Below are 23,584 nucleotides of genomic sequence, written 5' to 3' on the forward strand. Positions count from 1 at the left end.
TTTCCCGCCTTAAACCTTTCTGCCTTGCTGCCCCTTACATTTGGAATGCCCTCCCTGATTTCCTCCGGAGAGAATCCTCCCCCAGTCTTTTTAAAAACAAACTTAAAGACCTTTTGGAGCACTCGCCCAGGACCTGATCTGGGAATCAGCACTTATATTGTAATGTCACCCACTGTGACCTACAGCACTTATATTTGCCTATTTGTGTCTGTAAGTTACCCTCCCATCTAGATTGTAAGCTCTACAGGGCAGGGACCTCCATCCTCTTGTGTCTTTGACTGTTATCTTATTGCAACTGTACCTTGTATTTATTTGTGTTTATTGTAATACTTTGTATTTATCTATTATTATCTTAATACCCCGTTTGTATTATGTATTCTACTGTACAGCGCTGCGTACATAAGTAGCGCTTTATAAATAAAGATATACATACATACATTTAGTATTCTAACAGGAATTTCTGCATTGCTTTATAGCAGAGTATAAATTCTTCAAATCTGGGCAGAATGGATGCACTGTCAGCTATTTATTGATCATTTTGTGTCCATAATAAAACTGCATAAGACAATATATCCCCAAACTAGCAAAATATAAAATGCATCAATGACGCTTGATATATTTAAAAGTGTGACTAACTTTATCACCTTACACATAGCTCATATGAGTCTGCCAGTCTAGTAAACACAGTGAGTCAGCGATTCACAGAAAGTTCAGAAGAGCATATGGGTAATTAGTGCATGTGAAGAAGACAAAATTATCTGCATACATACATACATGAGTTATATGGTTAAATGGTTAACTAACAAAAAGCAACTGATTACATAAAAAGAAAAAATACTGTATGTCAAGTGTGCTAGACAATGTTTTTTGTATATACTGTATATATATATATATATATATATATATATATATATATATATATATATATAGTCCAAATTAGATGCCGCACTCACAGCACTTAGTAAAAATAAAGAAAATATTTATTGATGGAAACACGTCAAACTAACGTTTCGGCCGTATCCACAGCCTTTCTCAAAGACTTTGAGAAAGGCTGTGGATACGGCCGAAACGTTAGTTTGACGTGGGCCACATCGTATAAAGCCTCACATTTATTCATCTACACCTTTGTGATTTTTCATATGAAAACCCTGCGTGTGCTGTCAATACTACCCTGAGTATCTATACCTCCTGCACGAGCACCCAGGTATTATCTTGTTCTTATGGTGTGCAGCTTTCCAGCAACTCGTTTCTATATATATATTGTGATAGAATGACCCAACAAATGAGAGAAAATGTGAGTTTTCCCTTTAAGTTCTCCGTAGTGGGAGATGTAGGCTTTAAGGGAGAGGTTGATAAACAGAGAATGGGTTCTCTGTTTAAAGGGTTTTGCTGTCTGACCCTGGAAGCTATAGGGTTCTGGATAGAACAAGCGGATCAGGCGATCCATTCCAGTAGTCCAGCTCACCTACTGGAGCTTACTTTCCACAGGAAGGCTGCCCTGTGGAAAAGTATTTAATAGTATGGAAAGGTGTGAGAGAGTCTCTCAGAGCAGGGCACAGAGCAGGAAGGATACCTCTCTGTGTTAGGACTCCCAGAGGGGCTGGGGGTGCTTCCTGCCACTGCACGGAGCAGAGGGAGCCCAGACTTGAGAAACTGAGACTGAGGATCTAAGGAGCTGAAAGGAAAGCCAGGAGGCTGAGCTAATTCCCCAGAAGTGTTGTGAGTACAGGGGTGACCCCAACATTTGTGTTTCCCACTGGTAGTCCACAAGGGGCCCAGGTTATTGAGGGGACTAATCTAATGTGTGAAGGTAGCGCCAAGTGGGCAGGATTTATTTTTATGATTTGTTTTGTATGCTGAAATGGGCACCCCTGTATAAATAAACTGCCTTAAAGCCAAGAAAGTGTCTGTCTTGGATCCCGCTAGTTTACAATATATATATATATATATATATATATATATTATATATATATATATATTAGTACACAGAGAGGAGTACACCATATACAAGTCCAAATGCACTTGGTGCAAGTCAAAAACAAAAATATAATAGAAAAAGTACCGCACACACAGGGGCTTGATACAAATGAAAAAATTCCAACGTTTCGAGCACGACCAGTGAGGAAGAGCACTGGTCATGCACGAAACATTGGAATTTTTTCTGCACTCTTTCTTTTATATGTATAATATTTAGGGACCCATAGGGTTACCTCCCTATGGCTTTACCCCTACCTCTTCACAATCTGTACTGTTATTGGGCAGAGCCTTATACTCAGGTTTCAGTTATGTAACTGTATTCCCTATAGGTTTAGTCAGGTTGACCACTCCCCCTGCAGACTGATATAGTGTCTGTATGCCTTGCTGTAGGGAATACAGTTAAGACAAAGGTTTCAGGCTAGTACTTACCCCTGAACCACCATTGGCTGTAGGTATCCGTTCCAGTAAAGGGCATCCATCTTGGGCTCTCAGCTAATACCTCTGCATATCTCCACCGTGGGCTATACTGTCTCTATTGGTCACAACTGCTATTTACCACTGTGACATTCTATTTCAACTGCTTGTGAGTATAACAACCCTGCATGACATCTGTGTCTTGGACAATAAATCTGTATTATAGTTCACCATAAGAATCCTCTGGCGTCCATTTATACTATCTGCACCACACAACCTCAGCTAGTTGTAGTTCAACTACACCCTCAGCTCCATAGTAAATCCCCCACTTAGCGGAGGCCCATGCCTAAGTATTAAAAGTCGCATGTAAAACATGCTCTACACTACGCTACTAGCCACTACGCTACTAGCCAGGATTTGCCTTATGAAACAAGTGTTACAAATATATGTAATATATATATAATATATATAAAGAAAGAGAGATAAAGCTAAAGAGAAAAACTCTCGAGGAAAGCTACCATAACCCTGTTAATAAACAGCAATTTTCATTTTTAATTTAAGAAGTGTGGTCTTGTAAAATATGGTCAAAAAACTGTGATTTGATTGCAGACTGTGGATTGTGCTTGTGTGTGTGTTATATGTATACTGTATATAATATTGTTAATAAAATACTCCCTATTGTAAAATATAGGGATATTCACTCCAGAGGAGTTCAATGATCATATAAAAGCTGAGACTGAAGGCCTTCATACTAAAAAAAACGTTTAATGTAAAACTGAAAACTTGAATGTAAAACTTCAGCATCTAAAAGCTTGTAAATTCATATAGAAGTCAATGGGAGTTTTTTAAAGTTTGTAGAGATTGTAAATGATGGGTATAATATAAAATTAGTGCGTGTGTGTATGTATGTGTATATATATATATATATATATATATTATAGAAAACTTGATGTTAGTGAAAGGATTACTGTCTCATCCTATGACAAGTAGAAGTCACATGTTTCTGTATGTGCCATACATGCATAACTTTTCAGCTGATGGCAAACAAAATGCACAACAATCAAATCACAAAGATACACAAGACAGCATACAAGTATTCTGTCAGCTAAATCGTTTGATGGTGGAAATTCAATTGCAGTGTCAGCGTCACTTTAGGAGCATGATCTAAAGCAGCCTTTGTGGCAGGTACATAACTCATAATATACTGTAGGGTCCATTGAATTGAAGGAGCTAACACATATACCCTAGAGCAGCGCAGTACAAAAGAGACCTTTATATTGCAAGAACTCAATGAAATAAAAAAATTAAAACCTGATTTTAGCAATACGCAAGCCTACACATATGTTATAAAGTTAAAAATACAGAATACAGACTGAAAAATCCAGCAAAGTTGACAGGTCCGTACATAGTCACCGTGAGCAAACTTTTGCTAAAAAAAGATTCTGCCTATTTAAAAAAAAAAAAAAAACATAAGCTTTTTCTTAAAGCTTAAATTGTGCTTGTGTCTACCTAAAACAGTTTACAATCTATAACAGTGCTGTCCAACTTCTGCGGTGCCGAGGGGCTGGAATTTCTCTTGCATACATGGTGGAGGGCCGCTTATGGAAGCCAGTTTTGGCAACTCCCCCATTTTAAACCACACCCACTTCAAACCACACCCATTTTATCACAATGGTCGCTGCAGGGATATCAACCATCATTCATATGTTAAAGAATTATATTATGTCATATTAAGACACACCCTTAAATCCATATGCCTCCTCCTCCCCTGTGGATAGCACAGCAACTCCCAGCATATAATTACTCACCTTAATTTAATGGCTATTTCCAACTGCTAACAAACTCCCAGAACCAACCCCTGCCAGGTTCACCTCCCACAGGCAGCATAGGGTAGGCAGAGTATGGCACACACAGGCAGCACTCTGCCTGTACTATGCTGCCCGTGTGTGCCCTACTCTGCCTGTCCTATGCTGCCTGTGGGTGCCATACTCTGCCTGCCCTATGCTGCCTGTGTGTGCCATACTCTGCCTGCCCTATGCTGCCTGTGTGTGCCATACTCTGCCTGCCCTATGCTGCCTGTGTGTGCCATACTCTACCTGCCCTATGATGCCTGTGTGTGCCATATTCTGCCTGTCCTATGCTGCCTGTGTGTGCCATACTCTGCCTGTCCTATGCTGCCTGTGGGTGCCATACCCTCCCTGCCCTATGCTGCCTATGTGCAATACTCTGCCTACCCTATGCTGCCTATACACAGGCAGCATAGGCCAGGCAGTACATACAATGTCTGAGGTGTGAAAAGGTGAACAATGTGGATGATTACAGCCTGAGCCTGAGGTGTGAACTCTGCAGGGGGTGAACAATGCAGAGATTAAAAGGTGTGAACAACACAGGGAATTAAATTTTTAAACAATACAGAGGGATTACAGCCTGAATCTGAGGTGAGAACCATGCAGGGGGCCAGTTAATCTCAGTACTGATACCATTTAAAGCTAACACAAAGTTAAGCCATCAAAGCAGCCAGACAGTTGGACAGCCACACAGAGGGGGGTCGAGGGCTGCATGCGGCCCGCGGGCCGCCAGTTGGACAGCACTGATCTATAAGATTAAGGGGTTGAGACACAAGGTGTGGGACAAAACTATTTTCCATCACCTGTATAATATATTCCATAATTTTATAATCAGATAGAATTCTTCTAAAAAAAACTTTAATTACAGTTACAATACTATTGTGCTACATATCCTCTCTCAAAACAAAAGACAAAACACAGAAACCAACCGCATCACATTCTTTATAACAGTAATTTATATGAAAGGGCATTTTAAAAGAGGTCAGAACAAAAACTGTTTAAATCTATCAGCAGATATATTTGAAGAGAAATGGAGCAAATGAATCACTGTAAACAGCCTACTGTAAAAAATGCATGTTATAAGGTCAAACCAATAAAACATTTGCCTTAAAACTAAAGAGGAAACCTGCTCTTTACAACTGGGATGTTGCTGTGCTTGTCTCACCTTATGATTCACAAACTCTGATGGGTCTTATTCCCCTTCATTTATGGCAGATGTATAGAATTGTAAGAAACTAGTTGTCTGTACCTTATTCTCTAAAGATCGTAAGCATCTGGAAAGGACATTAAGGGGAGAAGGTCACAAGGGAAATGACATCAACGGCACATTAGCCAATGTCAGCATTTCACAAGGAGTTCTGGGCAATTTTTTATGGGCTGGCATTCTCCCCTGTGGGTTCTGAACAACTCGTCTCAGCAAAAAAGTGCAAGAAATGTTCTGTATCTGCAAAAGCAACCCACCATTAACCCTCCTATTGCTGCAGTATACATGCTAAGACTGTACAATTTATATTATCCAGATGGACCTACTAAAAAACTGTTCAAAACACAAAATATATATTAAGAGACACACAAATCATATTTTATAGGAAGCCTTACTTTTTATATGCTGTAAGGCAATGCATTGTAATAAAGTCTTCATTGCTTTAAGCCTAAAGAAAGGCTTTATACTGCCAGGGAAGTGTGGAAAACCTATTAGGATTCAGTAGAGAAATTACTTTACAAAATTTGGAACATTACAAAAGTATTTTCTACCACATTTCTGTTGTGGCATGCAATTAGCATAACATTGACACTTCCCAGGCTGCCCTCTTGTTCTCTACAGTAAGGGCAGAAAATTACTTTTTCCAGTTTCATGCATATCAGCACTCTAATTGGCCAAATAACTGATTATCAAGTAACTTGACCAATCACAGGGCTGCAGCCTATAAACATCAACAGTAGTATTTACAAACCATGCAATTTGTCTTTTCCAGCAATGAGAGCATAGCTATTTGTATGCTTAGAGCACACTTTACGGCACTGTGTGGTTTCTGACATATACATACACTGTCAGATTCACTTCTATATCCCTTAATGGAGGGTTTTTTTTTTTTTGGATCTTTGTCAAAATCAAATATAAAATCTGTAACATCCCACAGGTTAAGCATGCTTTCAAAGTAATCAACCACAACACCCCATGATCTGACCTTGTTAGGTCACCTTGCAAGCTTGAAAGATAAGCTCTGCTTAATACAATGGTTAAGTACTTAGAAAGTAAGATATAAGATGTAAATAGATAAAATAAATATAGATAAAATATATATAGAGTTACTAGTGATAAGTGAATCTGTCCCGTTTCGCTTCGCCATAAAATTCGCAAAACAGTGGAAAATCCTAGAAACACATTTGTCACGCAATTTTTTTTGTCACCTGCATCTTTTTTTTCGCCGCCTCTTTTTTTGGTGCAACCGTTTCCAATTTCTATGCGACCGCGCCCAATTTTGACGTGACAAAATTAGGACAACCCACTCCAACTTGTAACAAACTGCACTTATTTGTAAGGTAAACTCTGTTCTTTCATTTGTGTATCGTGCGGCTTGCTTCATAAAATACAGTAAAACCAATTTTTATCATGCAGAAAAGGACAAAATATGCATCCTGTGTGTGATTTAATAAACCCCAGAAGAAAATATTACAGCCATAGATCAGACATAATGATGAGCGAATCTGTCCAATTTTGCTTTGATGAAAAAATCTGCAAAACTGACAAAAAATTAATGAAATGGTGAAAAATTTGCAAAACACATTGAAGTCAATAGGTGACAAATTTTATGCAGACAATTTTTTACATGTGACTTTTTTTACTTTTTTTTTTACTCCTATTAAAGTCAATGGGTATTTTTTGTATCAGCAACATTTTTGTCTTGGCAACTTTTTGTTGTTGTGAATTTTTTCGCAGTCTCATGTAAAAAATCACCAATGGTGAATTGTGGAATTTTGCTGCGAATCCATGCCTGCCAAAAAAATTTTGCTCATCACTAATCAGATATAGAAATATTTTAAATATTAGGTTATGTTTGACAATATTTTTCTACTGTTTAATTGTTAATTCCTTATCTTGTCTGAATGAGAGCAGCCCAAAGCAAAATTAGCATATGCCATGCCTGAGCAGAAAAGAAATACAGAGAGCTAAAAGGGTATCTTCGAACGTATGAATTTTCACTGCTGTGGGCCTGTGGTGTTATTGGGCTGCCATGGAAGCCTAAATCATAAAGTATTTGTAGTCTAATACTTTATTGGATTTTAGTATTCTTTTAACAATGCCAACTATGTTTGCACATAACAGAAGCTACTCTTAATTACTTTGGGTTGTCTTCTCCTTTACATACTATGATTATCTGAATAAATACATTAACAGAAAAAGGCAGTAAGGAAATGCAGTATTCAGCACTTTGCTCTTGATGGGTTTTATATCATCACCATCATCATTTCATGCTATCACAGTAAAACAAATTAATGGTCTAGATTTATAAAATGTAGTAAAACTTCACACTCCTTGACTTCTTTCTGCATGAAACTGAGATATGGAGTACTAAACCTCATTTCTGTTTGATAAATCTCACACCATGTTCCAAGTTATGACCAATACTGAGAGAACTGGTGCCAATTGAAAGAGTCAGATTTTCAGAAACATAAAAAACTGCATGTCAAACTGATCAAAATAACAGCTTAGGTTTGGATGGGGCTAACTGTGTCCTAACAAAGTTTTAGGTCATATATCAAAATTGGTCAAGTGAAATACATAAAAAAAAATCCATCCTAAAATTAACTCTTGTTAATACTAAAAAAGTATAATAAATAGAGGCATAGGGTATGGTGATGCAAATGTTTTGGCTGTGGCTGACCTGGGAACGTAGAGACTGCAATCCAACCCTGGATAAGAAAAGATACTCAGGACAGTAAGGTAAGTGTTTAGTTTGAGAAACACTGAGAAATACATTTTGGTGAAAGTTAAAAAGGGTAACATGGTGGTAAACTGGCTACAACTGATTTCTTACAAGAGCATTTTGAGCCTTTTTGTGCCCTCCACATGTAAAAGTTTTCTTTTACAGCAAAATGAAAGGGAGGTTTTTATAAAGACTGTGTGCATTAGTTAGTATCAAATTATATTAAGTTCCTCTTGCATAGGGACTGATGTGTAACACTGCAATTTGCTATGAAATACACCAGTATGATAAAAACAAGTGTGGTCACAATAGAAAGGTTTACAGAAATGCTGTAGCTTTTGAGAATAAACGCCATATGGAGTAAAAAAAATACTTGGATTCAACAACAAATCAGGTAAGAAACAAATCAAACAAAATGAGTTCACATGTACTCAGCGAGGATAAGCAAGGTAATGGAAACTGAGCACAGATTTATGTAAAAGTGTAGATTCTTTCTGAATAATTCAGTTTTGCTTTTGAGATGTTGTATGATTTTTTTTAAACTTTTTCCCCGTACATATATAGTATAGGAAGGCTCAGTAATCCCTGTTTTGCTTCAGGAAAGAGTAAACTAATCAATAAGCTCTGTTTACTAAAAAACACGCTCTTGTTAATCTCTGTGTCTAAATCTGTTGTTCCTTCAAACCACCCCGGGAGCAAATATCCTGCGTCCACATGTTATTTCACACACTGACATGCAGCAAACCTATGGAAAACAGAAGATCCTTTTCTGTCATACTCATATTCTATAACCTTCAGAATCTATATACAATATAAAGCTATCTGAATATAACTTGCTTTTTGAACTGAACTGGTAGGCAAGCAACAGTATTTCAGCAATAGCATTTATCAGCTAGCTCCCAAAGAATAATGCAGAGGACTAGATGTATGAATACTAATAGGACAAGGTTTAACTTTGAGCATATTGATTTTGGGCACTAAATCATTACAAATTCCCTATAAAGTAGTAAAGGTTTTAACTCCTGCTACTAACTGAAGGCTTTTACATTCCTTTTATATTTCATACTTATTCCTATCTAAGCACTAATTATGTTGTGGGGGGATTCATCATTGTGGTGCTTCAGTATTCTGGAAGCTTTTTGTAAATTTTTCATATTATAGTACAGTTTGGTAAAGGTAAGTTTAGTTGATTTTAACATTAATTAGAAATTGTAACATAGCTAAAGGGAAAATGCTACAAGAATGATTTTCTTTTTTTTTTTTTTTTTGAAGCATGAGTTGGGACAACCCCATGGGTTGTTGGGCTGGAATATAATTAAACATAGCACAGAATAGGTGAAGAGATCAAATAGAATAAAAAATAAATGGCTCAACACAGACCGCTGGAGTTATGTTATTTTACTGAAAGCCAGCTATAGCTCCAAAATGTGGGGGGGGGAAATAAGGGTTCCTTCTGATTATATTCTATAACTAATGATTAGAAACTGCATTGGCTCAGAGGAAAGGTAAGCACAGGCTGACAAGAAAATCTTCTCATTGTACCTGCACCTGCGTTGAATCCACCCGGGTGCAGGCACCCACAGCTGATACCTGCCAACAAATGCCAAGTCTTGTGTCTTGTGTTAGTTGGTAGATATCGGCTGTGTGCTGTACCTTTCTGAATAATGCCAATGCATGCTCAATTGTTTTCTAGATATCTTTAGACATAAGTTTTGATATTGTGTGGATTCATCCTCATTAAGAGAATAAATCATTTATATTTTTAATATATATCAGTTATGTCTTCAAAAATCTTGGATCAGAGAAAATGCTCACATTTTATTTATTTATTTATTTATTACAGAATATGTTCTGCCCCTATCATATGTTTTCCCTGCCATATCAACCCATATCAACCCAACATCTCCACAAAGATAATAAATATCCTTTAAAAAATGATATATATTTGTTTAGAATATTAGATTCCCAAAATTTAGTCTGAGGAGGTTGTTTTTTTTTTTAACTTGATCTTTTTAAAGTGCATTTTATTATCCTGAAACATTGTTGGCATCCTGTCTTATTGTTCTGTGGTAAAACATTATATTCTGCATCAGTAAACTGTATTATTTAATTTTATTTATAGTGCCTCAACAATTAAGAATTCCTTAGAATTGAAAGCAATAACAACAAGAAATAAATAAAACAGATACATTGGAGAACATAAAGCCTAGAAGCTTCTACTATCAAGATCTTACATATCTTAAATCAAAACTATAAATGAGTGACAAACTGTGTTTTAGTAGATCAAATTAATAGAAACCGTAGAAAACAGGACATAATGAAAAATCAGATCATGGTTTTATTAATCAGTGAAAAGTAAGGTTGACGATGATTAAAATAAAAAGATATAAGTTGCTTTTTAATAATATGAAAAGATAAAGAAGGAAAGAATGATAATAAGGGAATGATAACATGTGTCATAAAGGAAATGTGAGGTTAAAGAAGCAAAAATGAACAGAGCTGGCACAATATGCAGAGGAACGATTCAAATGCACTTATGAATGGTAAGGATATATATCAAATCAAGAAATTATGACAAGAAAAACACAAACAACCAGAAAAGCAAATAATTTTATTGATAGCTATCAAGCTATACTTTATCTTAAATTCCAAAGTTTCATTTTGGTATCGATGTGTTTACTGAACTAGTGAGTAGAGTAGTTATCTCCAGTGGCAGGTGCTGCCTTTTGATAATGTAACTGATAAGGACCTAGGCAGCTGCAGCTGAGTATAGGTACAGTGTTTCTGACTGACGGATAGTTCCGTGAGTTCTGCTCTGAAACAGATTTAAGATTCAGTATCTTTTTAGAGGACTTTGCAACAGTTTTCCAGGTCAGTGGCAAGCTGATGTCTCTTTCTCCAAGATGACAGTTCCAGTAGATCCAAAACTATACATATGCAGGACTGAAAGTGATAGTAATAAACTATACATCATATATCTGCATAAAATTATACATAATTGCTCATCATGTTTAACTCACTTGTAAGACCATCAAGACAATGGTACTGTAATTTATTATCTATTTACGCTTTCGATAGAGCAATCATGAATGAAACTCAGTTTGAGTTAATGAACTCACACGTTTTGGGGGAAAAAAACTTGTTAGTTGAGATATTTTTTTCCCCAAGCAGGCTTTCTTAAATAAGAAGAAGTTTGGCAGCCAAAAGGATCGAGCAAACACAAATCTGCCCCTTTTTGATGAGTTAGTTAAAGGGGACCTGTCATCCTAAGAAATAATTCCAAATTCTTTTCTATTGTGTTTGTCAAGCAAAATAAACTTATTTACACTATATAAATAATATAAATTATGTTTTCGTCAGTCTTGGAATTACACAATCACAGCAAGCAGGCAGGTTCCATTTTGTGGACACTTATTAAAGCAAGCTTTGTATCACCCCAAAATCTTGTGTATGTTTAGACATAAATATACTATATATGCAAGGTATAAAATAGAATAGCAAAGTCTAGTATAACATCTTATAAAATCACAAGGGCCAGACATGATAGTGCTGACTAGCTAAGCCCCTCCATTCACTTAACTATTTGCACAGCTCTAACCACAGAGCACACAGAAAGTTGTAAAAGGGGTATCATATACTTTTTAGATAAGGTATGTCATCCTCTATAAAAGGCTAAGACTTTCAGGGGCTCATTGGAAGCTGTTAGTGACACATTTCAGTTGCTGATCTGTGTTGCTGAAAGCTTCCACAAGACTCTGTGTTTGTTTGTTTGTTTAATAAATAAATAATTTCATAACTGAGAACCTTGTCTCAGGGTCTTGTTGTACAGTAAGGTTCTTGTTGGTTAAAATTACCAACATGTATGCCGTGAATGGGAGACCTGATGCACATGTCCATGCACTGGCTACACAAGTAGATGGTGAGAAGGGAGGGGTAAAGTAAGAATGCTGAATGGAAAGTGAAAGTAAATGTCTGCCCCACCTCTATGGCTAAGGCATAGAGGAGGGGCAGGGAATATATGATTGACAGCTGGGATTTTTAAATGCCTTTACAATAGGTATGGATGTGTTAATAAAAAAAGAAATTTGGGTTTCATGTTTAATTTGAAAATGATTTTTATTACACAGCTTTTTATGTGTGAGTTACAGGTCCCCTTTAAGTTTTTATCTTTGTAAAGTTATTTGGCTTTTTTTCCTTTTTTCATTATCTAGAGCTAGTGCAGCTAGAGACATTGTATATATCAATTGAAAGGCAACTCTAAGGGGCAGATTTATCTTATCTCTTTATTCCTATGGGTTTTTTTTTAGAAACGTATTTATCAAATGGTAAACTCAAATGGTGACTTCTAAAAATGCCATAGGAATAAATAAGAAAAAACATAGCATGTAGATCATACAATCCAGAAATGGCTAATACAAGTAAATGATGCAACATGGGAAATTAAACTGACCATTTTCAGATTTTTGTATTGCGTCTTTGAGATATGTTTAAATGCATTATATTAGGATGACTTCTGGGGCAGACAAAGATCACAGTTGCATTCTTCCTTTGGATTGGATTGGCTTGGCCTCAAGGTGGAACCCTAGATGTTGCATCATGTTACCTTACTATTTGCTCAATATTAAACAGTCCTGCACTGTTTTTAAGCTAATTGCAGCCATGTCTTGTTATATTAGGCATATATGCCCTAAAATAGACCATATTATATTTATCCTTTTTAAAATAAAGATCTTTTTGGCATTCTCCAACTTAAATAATTACTGATGTGTACCATAGTGCTTCCATTAAGGTTGGAAACTCCCATACATGGTTGTCCCTCAGTGGGGGGAGAGATATGTTTATATAAATGAAGTCATGATAAGTTATGATTTATCAGTTAAAGAAAATAGGTAACAGAATATACATTTAAAACATAAGAAAGGGTGAGTTGTGGAGATGGGTCACCTTCAGATGCTTTAACCATCAGGTATCTAATACAGGGGTGCCTCATTGCCCATCATTGGCACATAGATCTCCACAGCTGAGATAATCAATAGCTAGCCATCTGCTTCCATGCTTTATTGACATTAGATGAATGAGATAAAACAGAAACAGCTGGAGTAATTACAAAGGATAGGAGAGTAATATCCATGCAAAACCAAAGCCAAATTGATATTTTAACCAAATACACAGAAACATTCATTAATTTTCATGTTTTCACAGAAATATGTAAAATTCAGGAGAGTGGCACTAATGTGGCACTTTTAACAGAAAAAAAACCCTTAAATTATAAATGCTGCTGCACATTACATAAGTTATGAGTTGGTCTTTAGTCAACGGTAAAGCAACATGAAAAGAGCATATGATCTTGCATGATTGGTAAACACTGAACCATAGATTCTGTGCTGATCTTGTAAATTATTAACTGGGTCAGAACCAGGCAAATATTCTCATGTATTAATATTCTGGAAAAGCAAATATGCTCAAAATGCAAAAGAAACAGTCATTTCACAATTTAGGTTAAAATAAGTACTTTTTTTAAAAACCATTCCAAGAATGATTGATTAAAGAATTGGAGACAATCATTAGAGGGCCATAGTAGGCCACAGAAATACATAACTTTGTATAATCTCTATATATATATTACAAACAATACAAGTTTTTGCAAATGTGCAGGACCCCTCTATGGAGGGTTGTAAGATGCACTATGAAAACAAGAAATGCACATGCATGGGTGGAAGTTACTAAACTGAAGTTTTAGCTGCGTTCTAACAAAAGCTTCAATGCTGCCTTATCCCTCCCCAGCTATCACCCATATGGTAATGTCTCCGTTGTGTTCAGATAGTGGGATAGCAGGTGATCAGTGTGTGCTTGTACGCTGCCTTCTCACTCCCCAGTTTGACAATGCCTGTCTGTGCTCTATTTAGACAGTAGGAGGGTGTCATGCAGTGCTGGGGGGACCACATTGTGCCTGTCGTGAAGTGCTGAGGGGGGCACACTGTGCCTGTCATGAAGCACTGGGTGGCCACTTTGTGCTTGCTATAAAACACTAGTGAACTGCACTGTTGTGAAACGCTGAGGAGGTCATGCTGTACTTGTCATGAAATTCCAGGGGAGGGGGGGCAACACTGTGCCAATAGCGAATGGCAGGTGGACAGGCACATGTAGCCAAGCCTAAGGATGTGAAAGGGAGGGATATTTCTTCACAGCCCATAAAAAAAAAAGAATTGCTCTTACAGCCAAACAGGTGGCTCTGACCACAAGGCCAGGGTAGTCGTGACCAACACTAGCTTGAGAACAGAATCCATCCAAGTCAGGAGGAGCAAAATGTTTCACAAGGTTTCGCCGGAAAAAAAAAAGTTGTGGTATTGAAAAAATCACCACAAATATGCTGTTTTCCATTAAATTCTCTTGGTATTGCCAGCTAATGTTCTAAATTACTTATTTGTGCAATGCCCAGTACCTCTTGTTTCTTTTGGTGTCTAGCAATAAAAAGTTTGCAAGCTGTCAACACTCGAAAAGATAATATTTTAAATGATCTCTTTGGTAGACTATTATATATGTTTAGTAACATTGCTTCTGGTGTCATGGCAAAATTTGGTTGTTTTAAGGAGAACGCAGATACTCTCAGTTATCACAAGTCCATTATGTATGAAACATATCTGCCACTTCTTTACCACACATCCAACATAAGTCTGAAGTTCCAGAGTATATTTTTGAGGGGGTTAGATACTAATTCTATAGTCTTTTGCAGTAATTTTCTTAATGTCTGATACAATTAGATAATCTTTGTGTTCTAAAGATGGCTTTTTGCCTTTCTTTTATGGCAAAACTTTTTTCTGTTCCCATTATATGTACCCTTATCTGGAATCTTGAATACATATTTAGGTTCCATTAGATGATTGTAACATTAGGCCAGACATTTTAAAAATGTGGATCCGTGTAAACTCCTTTCTCTAGATTTCTCTCCTTTCATAGACATTTAAGTGAATTGAAATTAACAGATTTATATACATTGATCAGTCTTAATGAACCATTTTTACCCATTTCTTAAGGTTCACGTTTAATACTGGTTTTAAAACTGAAATAGATGCCAATGGCAAAATAAAAGAAGATTCTTCAATATGATCTCGCCAGATTTTTATTGCAGTTTTAACAGTTGAAGGTAAGTTATTGAGTAGTTTCTTGTCAATTCTTTCATTCAACCAAAATGATTCATTTTGTGGCTATGGTTTCAACAAAACAGTCTGACCATCTTTTCCCGGGTTGTAAGGTTAATAATTATGTAGCATGATGTATCATATTAGCAAATATAATACTTTTTAATATCTGGTTCACCAAGACCAGCTGATTTTTTTTAGGAACTGTAACACAATTTTTTCACATTCAAAATATCATCTCTAAATACTTTGATTAGCAAATACAACATAGCAAAATATCAATAGAATAAGTGTTTTTTAAGAAAATCAACCTTATATAGCTCAGGAATCAGCTCTCTCCCTACTTTTGTAGCACATTTCCGGGTTTCTTCTCCCTCCGTTATCCCCCCTTTCCCCATGCAGGCTCAGATAACGATCCATTCCTACAAGCAGACAGTGTTATCTAGGAAGAAGAAATGCTTTATTACCTATCCCTCTCCCAGCACCATTGTTGAAAAACCCAGTAAATCACTCCCAGGACGGAATCTCCTACTCTAAAGAATGCAGCAAATGAACTTCCGGATTAACCCGGAAGTCAAGCAGTCGCCAGATTGCTGTTCAAGCCCTATAAATCAGTGGTAATGTATTTTATTCAAAAACCACTTATCATATTGCAATTTTTTTCTGATACATATGTACACGTAAATAAAAGTATGTAGAAGGGATATATTTAGAGTTAATTTTTTGAGTTACTTTTCCTTTAACTCCTTTGAAGTGTATTGCTTGCAACCCCAGGAATCTTTCTTGTCAACCTTAAAGGAACAGTAACAGTAAAATGTGTGTTTTAAAGGAATGACAAAATAATGTACTGTTGCCTTGAATTGGTAAAACTGATGTGTTTGCCTAAAAAACTCAACTATAGTTTATATAAATAGACTGCTGTGTAGCCATGGGGGCATCCATTCAAGCACAGGATACATACTAGATAACAGATAAGCTGTGTAGAATTCCATTGTATACAACAAAACTTATCTGCTATCTGCAACCTGTGCCTTTTTTTCAGCTTTGAATGGCTGCCCCCATTGCTACACAGCAGCTTGTTTATATAAACTATAGTACAGTTTCTGAAGCAAACACACTAGTTGCCAGTGCAGGGCAACAGTACATTATATTTTGAATATTTTTAAACACTCATTTTTATGTGTTACTGTTCCTTTAATTAAAAAGTTAGATGGAATTCTAATAGGAATAAAAAAAAATACATACAATAAATTGGGTAATAATATTTTTATATCTGAAATTCTGTCCATCCATGAGATATATAAGAATCTTTAAAGGATTGCAACAATAGGCAAAAGTTGTTTTTAAATAATTTAGCAGGGTCTTTAGTTAGCTTTATAGAAAGCCCTATCCTTTCACTGAAGCAGTCATTTAGAAGGCATTTCTGGCAAAAGAACAACAAATTAGTGTTTTAAAACCTTCCAGTTGATATTTTGCCACAAAACCCTCATATATTATAACAGCAACTACAATGTTTTGGTGAAGCAATCCTCTATCATCTCTGCATGCCATTCAGCTGCAAAGTGCATATAGATATTTTTTAATATAGGATAGATTCCATACTGGACATATATATATACACACAAAATGTGCCAGTTTCTATCAATACCTTGATATTTTAAGTAGTGGTTTGCAATCAAAATATATAACTCACATATAAATAAGACATACACCACTGGCCATGCATTTTTTGGTTATCGGTTATACAAAAGCATTTTGACCAACAGTGTTCTTTACCCAAATCTCAATCTCTGAAGATTAATAAACTGTGGAAGAGCTCTAACAGATAGCCACAGACAGGAATCTATATTACTGTGCTCTACATAAGTCTATAAACATCTTCCAGGATTCATTTTTCCATTATATCAGCCAGAGATGTGATATGTGCACTGTATGTAAACATTTTCCTCTATATTTTTGACGTTCAATATATCTATATAAATCAGTAACACAGGGCATATTGTACAGTTCAAACTGCTAAGAAAATATTCTTAATGGATGAAACTGTGGATGTATTTATTTTATTTGCTACTGTCTGCAAAATATTTAAATGCATGAATGTATTTTAGTATTAAAAATAAAAATTTCAGAAAAATCCTATTTTCAGAAAACCGCCAGGTCGCAAACATTCCACAAAATAGATCCCAAACCTGTACTGGCATATACTATCTGTTAGAGCCAAGTAAATTGCTCTTCAAAGTGTTGAGATTCTTGAGATTCATGTTTTGAGATTCATGCCCATAATTTTCCATTGAACAACAGTTGTAGCAAATGGTTTTGAAGATGAAAAGAATATCTAGTATTGTCCCCCTGCCTAGAACAGTAGACACTTCGGACCTACCATACCGACCCCCCATATCTCACTAATCCCAATGCGAGCAAATATGTAAACTCTCTACCAACCTTTCTTCCCCTCTCTTTCTTCCTCTTTCTTTCTCCCCCTCTTTTATATTTGTTTTACTTGTTTGGAAAAAAGGAAAATAAAAACATTTAAAAAAAAAAATAATATCTAGTATTGTCCATATATTCCTAAACTATGACCCTAAACAATTTGCTTACTTCTGGTCACAGTCCATATTAACAATGTTTTCAGTTGGGTAAGCTTTTAAGCATTTGCTTAAAATTTTAGGGGAGAATAAATTTTACTTTATGTTACATGGGAACTGCATTTTCAGCCCTAGAGTCACAGTAGAAACCCCTGGTATTTTACATGAAGGCAGCTTATAATAATAATACTGCTGCTACAGCTACTGTTCTGCTGCCCTATTATGACTATTTAGTGCATATATCAAAAAACATATGTAGCTTTGCCATTTTAAAATCTGTCTACCTGTAGTTTTAAGCCCTTAAGGACTTCATTTTCTTACATTATTTAATTTATTGTCTGCTACCTATTATTGTTTTCTGTCCCAAACTATTCAATTTAACAACACCAACAAATATATGACAGAAATAACCTTCCATGATTGCATTACTTAAAGTTACTATGTAAGATCTACTACACATACTTACAGAAAAAGTATTTCTAAATATGTGGAACTTTTTAATATTCCATATTTAAGCAAAAGGGTAATTGGCAGCCATACTGCCAATTTCACTACATCTTACTATCCCGAGTCAGTCAACGTTTAACAGCACTAAAGAATTTTCATATAAGAGGGTATTTATTACCAACATGAGCAGCTATTTCAATGTTTTTAATATTTTTCCTTATGTGTGTCTTTGAAATAGTGACAGATATAAATAGTGACAGACCATTTGAAAGTTATAGCAAAACAGATTTTAGCAGCAGCAATTTGCCTATGTGTAGGCACCAGGCACTCAGAAAAGTAATCTTAGCTCTAAATTATACATGTAACAGGATAATATGAGCATCACAAAGTGCACTATTTTGCCTTTTTAAATTTTAGGTTTAAAGATTTAAATATGTGACATATCCATTTAAATGAATATAATTAGTACATGGTTTGTCTACTTTGCCTCTTTTAAAATGTAATGAATATAGCCACTAAAAACTTCAAATAATATTTTGCAGCAGAATTTATAATGACTGTTCTGGGCAACTAATTCTGATCTACAATGACCACTGGAATTACTAATGAGAAGATCCATTCATAATGAGCAAAACTTACCAATCAACATGGAAATTATGTTCATGCTTCAAAGAAGCAGATCGGGAATGCTAAATATTGATACTAATCAATTTTATTAAATTAATCAAACTGTCCTATTGAACAGATCAGCCAGTTGGATCAAGACTCAACAATTGCTATCCAAGAAAATTCCCAGGATTGCCAGTTTGATAAATCAGGCCCTTAGTTTGATAGCTAGAACTATTGTTTTGTGACTGGATGATTGAGTACTAATCCACAAATTCAACACATGTGTTACGACTACGAATAATACTCATTTATTTTCCATTAGAAAGATCATTTTACAACTAGATATACTGTAAAGGGCATATTTATTATAGAGTGTGATGATACCCATAGCAACCAATCAGATCTCTGCCTTTGTAGGTGACCGTTCAAATTAAATTGCTGTTGCTATGGGCAACAATAACCGTGATGTTGGTTTACACACTATAATAAACATGGTGGAGTGTTGTGTGGGAGCACAAAAAGGTTTATATAATTTGTATGGGAGAGCTTGGGTCATACCAAAAATTATAGCAAATTTATAAATAAAATAAATGATCAACACATTTTATAAGCATGTATAATCAATTATTATATTTTCTACAAGTGCATACAAAATAAAAAAGGCTTGATTCCTTGAACAAAATAAAGCACATTCTCCTTTTGGCTTTTTTTTACTTCCCACTATTCCTTGCACTGACTCTTCCAGCTATAAAACACAATTGGTATTCAGGGTTTCAGTGAAGCAGAGCAAGTGTGCAACATTTCCCAGAGCTTTGGTAATCGTTTAGTTACAATGCCCCTTCTCCCAAACCACTGTGTGCAAATTATAGAGTATGCCAGTGTTTTTTCCCTCCTGCCTTTCCCTTACTGCTGCCCTCTGAGCCCCTCAGCAGTACTCAGATGCAGAAATGATCTGTCCCCAGCATGCAATACTACTGCCTTACACTAACATTCTCCATTTTATACAGACAATGTAGACATTAGCAGTAATTAGGAATTAAGGTTGTCCATCAGGTTCGGACATTTATGTTTCTATAAAACCTGCTGTAGTGCTAGTTGATCCAGAGGAAAGCAAAAAAACTCACTACCTTATTAAAGAAAAAAATGCAACAGAATATTTGCATTTTTTGCAGAAATAAACTAACACACAAGCAGGAATCAGTGATGAGCAAATCTGCCCTGTTTTGCTTCGCTGCAAAATTTGCGAAACAACAAGCAAATTCATGAAATAGCGGAAACTCTGCAAAACGCGCCTATTTAGACACGACTGTCACTATTTTGACTTGTGGCGAATTTTTCGTGGTGAATTTTCAAGGAAGTTTTGGCAAATGGCAAAATGCGGAAATTCACTGCGAATCCATGCCTGGCGAAAAACTTAGCTCATCACTAGTGAGAATCCATTATATTTATTTTAAATAAAGCAGGAAAATCTTGAATGTTTTAATAACCGGGGAAAATAATTCTTCTTTCTTGCTGAGACAATTCTTATTATTAACTTATTAACAGCTTTTGCTTGCAAAGCTTTTTTCTGACAATTTTTTTCCTTTCATAAATCGAATAATAAATTGAGGTTTTAAAAAATACCCATACATATATTTTCTGCTGTGTTTTTCATGAATCAAGAGAAAATGCCAACTTGAAATTTGATAAATCTGCTGCCCACTTTGCCCAGGGGCTGAATTTTTTAAAAAAAATTTAAGTTGTTGGTAATGTCAAAAAGAACAGTTGTGCAGGAATTAAGCTGAGAATATTGAGATGGCCCTCCTCTCAAGCATACAGTAGAAAGGTAAAGATACATAGAGTATGGAGTGACCTTTAAAATACCAGTGTAAAATCATATAATTATCGTATCTACTTTGTCTAGGAGAAGAGGCTGGGATGCATTTTACTTGTGTAAGTAAGTTGCCATACTTTTAAATATTACCTTCCCAGGTTTAAAAAAAATATTTATATTTTAAAATAATGTTTTTCTATTAAGTTCTATAAAAATGCACAAGGGAGGGTGGTTTGGGTGTCAAGCTATGGTACCAGGTTAATGTAGCAATAAAATGAGCTATACCTATACATTTAACTAAATGGCATCACAAAATACAACAGCTGTTTATACTGCCATATAGTGACAAGGTGTAAGAAGTGACTGGCATGTCATTTCTGGGCAAGATTCACATTTATCTAGAACTGACAGCACTAACAATACTTTTTTTTCCCTTTAATCTGTGAGACTCACTTTTAGGCCAGCAATGCATGACAGCTGTCCATGGTGCTGAAAGCTCCCCTTACTGTATTTATGTATTGTAGAAAGCACTATCACTATTTGCTAATTTTAATATCATCCCATATCAGAAAGTGTCAACAGACACTGGGTATATTGTGGAGTTAACTTGCAACCTTACTCATTTCTGCCCCATCAATTGTAAATAAGCCCTCCACTCCTTTAACTTTTTGACATGTTTGTTATGCTTCTAATTATGCTCCAGACATACATTGTATGGCATACAATGGGGCTCATTAAGTAACAATGTGCAAAATTTCACAAAAACAAAGCACCCACAGCAATTCCTAGTTGGTTGTTCCTGACAAAGCTTGAGTTTAGTTGTATTAAAATATGGACTGGCATATAGCAATAAAGCTTATAGGGGCCAATTCACTAAAGGTCATTAACGTTTAACACATAGTTTTATGCGTTAAAAAGTGTTCGATAATTAAGTACCGATTCATTAAAGTAATTTTGCATGCATTACTACTCATATTGCATGTGCAAAAATCCTTATTATTGCAAAGCATTATTTACATCGCATTGAGTTAATTATCGAATAGAAATAATACTAACGCATAATTCACAAACATATTTGAAGCGTTAAAAGCATAAAATGTGGAGATCATTACTGTGAAACTTAACGCCTGCCAGGAGTAGGCATTACTAAACAAAATTGCAGCTGGTGATTGTCTGTGGTGACAAGATGGAGTTTGCAGTCGGATTTTTTCAAGCATGTGTTTCCCCTAGAATGATGCATCCTCCAGTTTTCAGGGAAATGGTAATTTTCAGAATGGTAGTTTTCAGAAAGTAATGCTTACATGCATAATAGTGTGCGCTAATATCGCGTGCTACGAAATAACACATAAATATATTGCATGGTTTAAAATAATGCTTAAAAATATGTCATCGCCAGATAAATAACGACAATCACATCGCTTCTTAATTTAGACAAGTGTCCGTTAAGTGAATCGATCGTTAATTCTCAAAATATAAGAAGTGATAATATTTTTAACGCATGCTATAAATATCACTCGTTTTTGCGGACTTTAGTGAATCAACCCCTTACTGTCATAATTAAATAAAGCTGTTTTTGTAATCTAGAATCTAGGTGCATTATTCATGCACATGAAATCATTCTGTGCACTGATTAGTTATGTTACCTGAAACATCTTCAAACACTGAATGTATTTAAACCACTGTTTTTTAGATTCTCTTCTTTTATTTGGCATTAGTATCTCAACATTTGAGTAGCTGTGGCTAAGTCATCACAAGTAACCAGTGTGACCTTATAGGAGGAACTAGTTTGTATGTTTTAGATAGTATAGTCCTGGTGCAAGACTCAGTGAAGTCCCTATAGCAAAACCCAGGAGGCACAGATTGGCTGGTAGCACAGCCATGTATCATGATGACTCTGTCCCCATGTGCAGAACTGGCAATAACAATGCACATAGGAGAACATACTATCACTTCTCCATTTCAATATCATTAGGGAAACAATGTTAATATCACTGGAAATTATTGCCTACAGCATCTTCCCCTGAATATACTTGGTGACACTCAAGGGTGTAACTGTGGGTAAGAAGAATATGAGAAGGGCTATTTTCTTATGGTGTTATCCCAATTATGTATCTACAGTAACTTTTCAAACAAAAAAACTTAAATTTAAAACAGAGGTATAACAATCATATGTCAGTTAATACATTGCCATTAAGGTAATGCATGTTAAATTATTTAAAGCTGAGAGAGCAGAACATGTGTACTGTGTACATGTACTGTAGGTATATGAAAATAGCATCCGTATCTAAATCTGAACAAGAAATTTCACTGACAGTACAGTTAAAATGAATGAACCTTTGAAGGGGAACTAAAACCTTGGGGGTTTTATTTATAATTTAGAATGGCTTTATTTTAGTTATAGGGTTGCTGTGCCAGGTGGATGAATAGGAGCAGTGACGATTCATTCCTGTGATCTAGCCTACAGGAGCTCTAGATGTGCTTGTGTGCTCTGTGCTTTGTATCCTTTTATAATCTAGAGACTCAGCAGAAGATTCTTCTTATGCTACATAGATGCCTAATGCAAAGTGCTATTCGAAGTGCAGCTTCTGAGTTTGTTCTAAAGCACAAACTTTGGATTCTTTACTTTCCCTACATTATGTTATACTACAGGGTTTACAGGTAGAATCAAATGTGCTTTGGAAGGACAAAAATATAAGTATGTATGAAATAAAGGAAATTTTCAGTACCAGTGCAGTCATCAGAAATCTTGGGGCTAGTGCTAAGGGAATCTGTACCGTTTTACTTCGACAAAAAATATCATAATAGTTAGAATACTCTCACCCAA

At 35.7% G+C, this 23,584-nt stretch overlaps 1 protein-coding gene across 4 annotated transcripts in view; it reads right to left on the minus strand.

Moving 5' to 3' along the window:
• The window catches only part of ntm (neurotrimin), a 708,001-nt gene that overhangs the window by 81,074 nt on the left and 603,343 nt on the right, over positions 1–23,584 (minus strand). The window lies entirely within an intron of this gene.

Source organism: Xenopus tropicalis, chromosome 7, assembly GCF_000004195.4.
Source record: "Xenopus tropicalis strain Nigerian chromosome 7, UCB_Xtro_10.0, whole genome shotgun sequence".
Lineage (NCBI taxonomy): Eukaryota > Metazoa > Chordata > Amphibia > Anura > Pipidae > Xenopus > Xenopus tropicalis.